A 7500-nucleotide genomic window follows, 5' to 3' on the forward strand; every position below is an offset into this window, starting at 1 on the left:
TATTGATGTTTTAGAAGTGATACGGTTATGATATGGTGGTGAAAACTTTGCTTAGGTAGCCAGTGAAAACAAAGGCCGAGACCTTGAATTTAAACGATCCAACTACTGGTCATTCGTAATGATTTCATCTCTAACCAGGACAACCCTGGAATAATAACATACAACAGCAACACCAAGAATTCTATAAAGAGCAGAAAGTCTTAATGAAAACTGGACTTTTGTGGGAGGCCATTTTGCAAAAGCATCCTGGGAATCAGCAGTCAGGGAACCCATTTAGGAGATACTGCCATGTCATGTTGTAAACCGGGCTCTTTACCTCATTTCTCCGGCAACAATGACACAGTAATTATGGAGTTGGTGATTGAAGTCAGCCATGCATATGTTGACCTCTTCCACTCTCCTGGCACTTGAGAAATGTACACAACAAGGAAAAACACTTAGCTGTATATTCTTGGAGTCAACTAATGCTCACACAGGGTGCGCGCACACACACACACACACACACACACACACACACACACACACACAATCATGCGTAAGTGCTTTAGCTGCTTCACACAGTATACACATGCTGCTTTGTTGCATGCTCACCCCCCAATCACTATGCACATGGATCTTTCAACTTCATTTCATATATACTGCCAGAGTTTCAGGATCTCAAGCAGGCCAAAGACAATACACGATTCACACTAATGGTCCACATAGTGTGATGAATGACAGCATTACAAAGCGGCTTGGAATGCACTGCCATTTGTTCCACAGAATGTTTCAGAGAGGGCTCAGTTGTTTTCATTTTGGGGTGAAAAAAATCCTCACAGTAGCATACTTTAAGAAAATTAGCTAGATATTTAAATAAGAACAACAGAAAAAGGAAAGACAAAAGAAAGGAGAATGGTGGCCAGGTTGGATCAGTGGTAGAACAGGTGCACATATACTGAGAGATTTATGCCTCGACGCAGAGGTCCAGGGTTCGAATCCGACCTGTGACAATTCCCTGCATGTCTTCCCCCTCTCTTCCCCTTTCTCACCTACCTGTCCTGTCAAAAATTAAAAAAGGCGGAAAAGCCCAAACATTTTTTTAAATTTTTTTAAAAAAAGAAGAAAAAAAAGGAGAAAGGAGAGAAGGCATATAAGGATGTGAGAGAAAACACAAAAACCCTTGTGGGTGGATGGATGGAAGGACTGTTTTGTTTAACTGATCGTTAGCATCAGTTGTTTTAATCTTACATTCATTGAGAGAGTTCAAAATGGGAAACCATTTTGCAGATAATGTTGAGTCTTCTTGTCTTGCCTAGGGCTACCTCTTACACTGTAATTCTCCATATTCACTCTTTAGACTTGTCCTTCACTTTTCTGATTACCTCCCTAGTCTGCTGCAATGCCACATACAGTAATGTATGCGTGTATGCCTACATAGGCAGCTGAGCTTAACACATGTTCAAATAATTAGCTTGCCATAGAAAAAGGCCATAAAACAAATTGTAACCTGAGAGGGGAGGCAGTGTTGCGGGATTTAGCAGGTGACTTTATTTATGGTGCTGATCCGATGGTGTGATGGATTTCTAAATAAGAACATATGGAGGGGGTGGAGTTTTTTTCATTCAAGCTTTTGGGTGTAACTCAAAGGTTAATGATTTCTCCTAGAATAGAGAGTATATAGACTCAATATGATCTGGATAAAATGATTAGCAAAGCTATTTTGTACATTCTAATTCTGTACTTTGGAGTGTATTTTTAACTTTGAATTAAACGCATGTCAGCATGTAAGGAAGATTAATTGGCTACATATCTGCAGATGCAGGATGTACGTATTTCAAAGTGATATGCAGAGGTCTGTTGATATGGCACCGTCAACAGCAACATTTAACTGATACAATCTTTCAGATAGTAATACTAAAAAACTTGTTAACTTTGAAGAGTTTGAAAGTGACTTTGTTAGTTTGTAAAGGATGGCTGCAGCTGTGGAACACAAATCCTCTCTCCTCTGTCCTTTAGTTTTTAAAACCATACCGAAAACTTTCATAGGAGGACACAGCAGGTGTGTGTGTGTGTGTGTGTGTGTGTGTGTGTGTGTGTGTGTGTGTGTGTGTGTGTGTGTGTGTGTTATCCTTGCGTCCTTTTACTCTCCTGGTTCCCAGGTGTGCTCTTAATCACCTTCTCCGTCAGCTGTGGTACAACCATTTGTGAACACACATACACTAACACACACTGGATAGAATTTTTTTTAGTACTGAACCGGTCGACTCAGAGTCACTCTCTGGGTATTTCATCAGGACAGTCACCTTACAGTGGCTAACAGACATAGAAGGAGTGAAAGAGAAGGAGAGGTGAAATGGGATGGGGTTATAAGGAAGGTAGAAGTCCGGGCAACCGGGGTGGGGGGAAGGGGGGTTGAAAGATGAGAGGCAGAAAGAGAGAGGAGGAAGGAGAGAGAAGTTGGCAGCACACAGCAGGACCACCTTACTCTTTCTTAATACTAAAACCACCTGCTTGGTTATTACCTATCAAATACTTTTTTATGTCAACCACTGTCGCTATAACAAACCTTTGATTACATCACTTCACAATATCATGATCCCAATCTTAGAAAGAAAACGGAAGAGATAATATGTGCATCAGCTTACAAAAGTATAAGAACTCTGAATTGAGCCTTCAAAAAAATAATTCACACAAGCTAGTTTTCATGAATCACTCTCTCCCTCAGTCACAAAGGCAGACTCAAATACTGGAGAAGCGAAAGGAACGGTTGTGATTAGATGAATGTCTGAGCAATGAGTGGAAAATGTTTAATATTCTAAGAGAGAAACCCTACACTTCAGCTCAAAGTGCAAAATGAGCTATTTGCATGTAGGGAATTTACCTAGAGACTATCTTGCGTTGGGATCAGACCAGCCGTGACACCACATTGGGAGGCTTCCCTACTTCCTACCCCGCTACTTCCAACACCCTTGCTCGGACCCCCTTCACCTTCATGTTGATGTCAACTACACACCTGTAAATTTCCGTGACTGTATCTTGCACGTTTGTGTACTATCACAGTTACAAAATATGGCCGCAGACCTATAAACACCTAGCAAATTACTCAAAGCCGCTTCTTTGGTAGTTTGCTACAGTAGGTGTCTCCAGGACCACATTTTGCCATCACACACACACACACACACACACACACACACACACACACACACACAGAAAACAATACCAGCGTTGTCGCGACTGGTAATAAAGTGGTTAAGAGTTTTGCACATAAACAACTCACTGTGTGTGTAACTGTGTTACACACCTAATGTGTTTTCTACCAGCCTGCTGTGTGTGCATTGTTGTACTAAACAGTTTCAATAACATATATTGCAAGGTAAATATTGTATATTAGGAGCTACTATGTAAGCAAGTCAAAAAGCAGCAGGAGCTACAGACTCATGGGATGTAAGAACCTGCCATATTTTAAACTATATGTGTGAACAAGGCATTAGAGGTGATCACGGTGTCTGCCTTCTAGAGATAAACCACTGACAAAGCTTCAGAACATCTTCCCACCTAGTTGACAAGGTTTAATTTCATACACTATAAATGAAATCATTATCAGATTGCGTGTGGAGAGCTAAGAGAGTTATGTGAGGACACAGAGTATTGCTGAGGCTAAATGATAACTTCATAATACAGTCAATCCCTGTGGGGGATGACAGCCTGAACAGAGCATGATGGTTCATTATGGGAGTAATCACCCAAAGCTTCAGCCCTAAATCCACCACATGGCTACCAACACAACATACAGAGACACATGTACACTGACAGATACTGAAAGACAAAGAGAGAACGATAGAGACGGTGCGATGCTGTCACATTGAGAAAAATACACACAGAAGATGGAGACTAACAAGCGGCCACAACACATACATCGAGACAGAACAAACACAAAGATACCCACAGTGGAACAAAAAAAACAGACTAACGCAAGTAAACACACCTAATAAAATAAAAATGAAAATGCAGACACAAGAAGAGAATGAGGAAGTGATTGAGGGGTGAGACATACTTTGCTCATGCCAGCCAATTCCAGGAACAATTTCCTGGTCGTAATTAGTAAGGGAGATGGTGAAATGAGGAGGTGGTGGTGGGGAGAGTTGATCTCCATAAAGATTGAGAATGAATTTAAAGGAGATTAAAGCAAACCACTCGGGGGATGAACAGACAACACACACACACACACACACACACACACACACACATGTTCACACCTAGTGCTAAGCTAGCGGGCTATGACAGACAAAATGTTTGCCACTTTGTAGCAATAGTTTGTCTTTGAGAGAATGTGCGTGTTTTAGAGAAAGAGGGAATGTGACATTGTGTTCACGACACCAGGGGACCATGAATGTACTTCAACTGAAGGTGTGTTTTTGTACATGTGTGCAAATATGTGCCCAAGGGAAATATGTGCACAGGAGAGGAGGGACAGCTGTGTCCTATCAATTCACTGACCCCACTTCACTCCCAAACTGCAGATAACACTATCAAGCTTCATAAATATAACAAAAGCAATGAGAAATTCACTGAACAACTTCCAACCACAACAGAGTTGAAACATGCAGAGGGCAACCTTATACAGTGTGAACTCCCTTATACATACACAATAAAGCAACGTAAGCATCTATTCTGAAAACGACCTTTCTTGCATAACCTCTGCTTTTTCCCTCCCACCCCCTTGTCTTTCTTCGCCTCCTTCGCTCTCCCTCTAAAACTTCTTCCACTGCTCAACTAAAACTGTTATTATGTTTGTGGTGAGTTTGTTGCCTCAGGCTCCTCTACATAAGCACATTTCAGAGCAATTATCCAAAATGGATGTCTCTGCCTGCATGCTACCCATGCCAAATCATAACGGTTTCCCCTGGTGGAGCTCAAGCAATAAAGAGCAATGTGAGCTACTTGGAAAGAAAGTAGCAAGCAAAGTCTCCATAAGTCTCAGAGAGGATAATTTAGACATCCAATTTCCTGCACAGTGGCATGGAAACAATCAGACCTCTGGATTAAATAAAAAAACAACCAAATGATGTAAGTGATAAAGCACACAAGAAAGTAAGGTGAAATCTAATAAACATTAGGCAAACTCTGTGGTAGTCCCAGACAACTCTGTGGTAGTCCCCACCAAGACTGCTAGAAACCTGGGTGTAACACTTGACGACCAACTCTTCTTCACTGCTAACATTGCTGCAACCACCCGATCGTGTAGATACATGCTGCATAACATCAGAAGGATACGTCCCCTTCTAACGCGAGAAGGCGGCTCAGGTTCTGGTTCAGGCTCTAGTCATCTCACATCTAGACTACTGCAACTCCCTCCTGATTGGCCTGCCTGCATGTGCCACCCAACCCCTGCAGCTCATTCAGAATGCAGCGGCTCGACTTGTCTTCAACCTCCCCAAGTTCTCTCACACTACACCGCTCCTCCGCTCTCTTCACTGGTTACCAATTGCGGCCCGCATCCGCTTCAAGACACTAGTACTTACGTACAGGGCCACGAACGGATCAGCACCCGCTTACATCCAGAACATGGTCAAACCATATACCCCAACCCGCCCACTTCGTTCTGCATCAGCCAAACTGCTGGCTGCTCCCTCACAGCGAGGGAGAACTAATCACTCAACGAAATCCCGACTGTTCACTGTCCTGGCTCCCAAATGGTGGAACAAGCTCCCCATCGATATCAGGATGGCCGAAAGCCTACACATCTTCCGCCGAAGGCTAAAAACGCATCTCTTCCGACTACACCTCGGATAAAAATAAATAAATAAATAAATAAAATTCTTGAACTTGCACTTTCATTTGTCTCTTTGTAGCTTTGCCTATTTAAAGCTACTGTATTTGCACTTACTACTTGTTGTCTGGAGTTTGAACCTTCACAGTTGAAAGCACTTAATTGTAAGTCGCTTTGGATAAAAGCGTCAGCTAAATGACATGTAATGTAATGTAATGTAAATGGGTTTATAATTAAAATGCAATTGTATTAAATGATAAATATCTAAGTTGCGAACAATCAAAGAGTTCCTGCTGTAGCAGCTATATTAAGATCATGATTGCATATTGCTTTCTGCTAAATTAACTCATTAAATGCTGTAATTTCAAAAGGATTAAGTTATATTAAAGTTATAATATTTAGCTTGATAACCATATATTTGTGTTCTTCTAACAGGTTTTGATATGGCTTTCATGTAATAGCTTGTTTGTGCAATATCATGAAAGTTTTTTTTTTTTCATGACAACATAAATATATCCTAAGGCCACAGGTTGTTTAAGGCTGTAGCAGTTCATGAGTACCTCTTCAACCTTTGGATACTCATACTAATTACGTCTTCAAATAACCAATAAAGCTATAAAAGATTAAAAAAAGGAAGGACTGAAGGTAAACTGTGACTTTGAGTGTCACAGTCATCTTCAGTGTGGTTATATAGGGAGTAATTTTCTCTAAGTGACTTTAGAGTCTCTTTCCACTCAGTTCAGTTCTTTCACTGAACTTTCCACCCTGTCATTTCAACACTTCCCAACCTGTGATCAGCCCGGGACATCAGACAAGGTCTTTCCATCCAGTGTCAAGTTTTGAACAAGTAAACAACTCTATTCGCTGACATGGCACTGGCACTCTGAAGCACAACGAATGATATGAATAAAAGATCCCCAGTGAAAGCAAATCATGGTTTCAAAAAAGTAAAAATCTTGGATATATTTCAATGAAAAAGAAAAAAAATAATCTGTTTAGCTTTGAATGTCATCACAGACTTTCCTTTAGGCTATTAGTTGTAAGAGTCTTACTTTTTTTATGCTAGTCCATAAAATGTCAATGTTACATTGATATAAATAGGAAATTGAGCTCTAGTCCAAAAAATTTAGTTTCATCTGAAAAGATATTTTTGATTTTTAACCTTCATATAGTATCTCAGCTCTAGTGATGTGTTGACCACTTTGGGAAATAAAATTCAGCCATTCAGAGTCATCTGCCGGCTAAATCTGTTTTTTTACTTAATGCTTAACAACTCCATTTGATTGAGTTCATTTTTGCAAATATCGTTCTGTTTTTGTTTTAACCTTTAACTTATGCAATACATATGTTTATCTGATGAGCAGATAGCACCTTGTACGGCAGCCTCGGCCACAGTGTGTGAATGTGTGTGAATGGTGAATGGTTCCTGTACTATGTAAAAGCACTTTGAGTAGTCGTCAAGACAAGAAAAGTGCTATATAAAAACAGTCCATTTACATTTACATTTACATTTACATATCGTTCCGGGAGACACCTCAGTGACTCTATGGGTTAACGAGACATGACGAGCCCTTCTGTCTGCCTAAGAGTGGTTCCTTTATTTCTCTTGAAAAATAATGTTAATGTACAAAAAAAGTATATAATGCAGATTGTTATGTATGTTATTTTTCTCACAGTTGGGCTTTTAAGTGACTTCAGTTGTGTGTGGTTATATCATCACTGTGGCTCACCACCATAACGTACGCTGAAAC

General features: G+C 40.5%; 1 protein-coding gene across 2 annotated transcripts in view; it reads right to left on the minus strand.

The window, feature by feature from the left end:
• si:ch73-72b7.1 (netrin receptor UNC5C) overlaps positions 1-7500 on the minus strand; it is a 193607-nt gene that overhangs the window by 69687 nt on the left and 116420 nt on the right. The window lies entirely within an intron of this gene.

Source organism: Sander lucioperca, chromosome 2, assembly GCF_008315115.2.
Source record: "Sander lucioperca isolate FBNREF2018 chromosome 2, SLUC_FBN_1.2, whole genome shotgun sequence".
Taxonomy (NCBI): Eukaryota; Metazoa; Chordata; class Actinopteri; order Perciformes; family Percidae; genus Sander; species Sander lucioperca.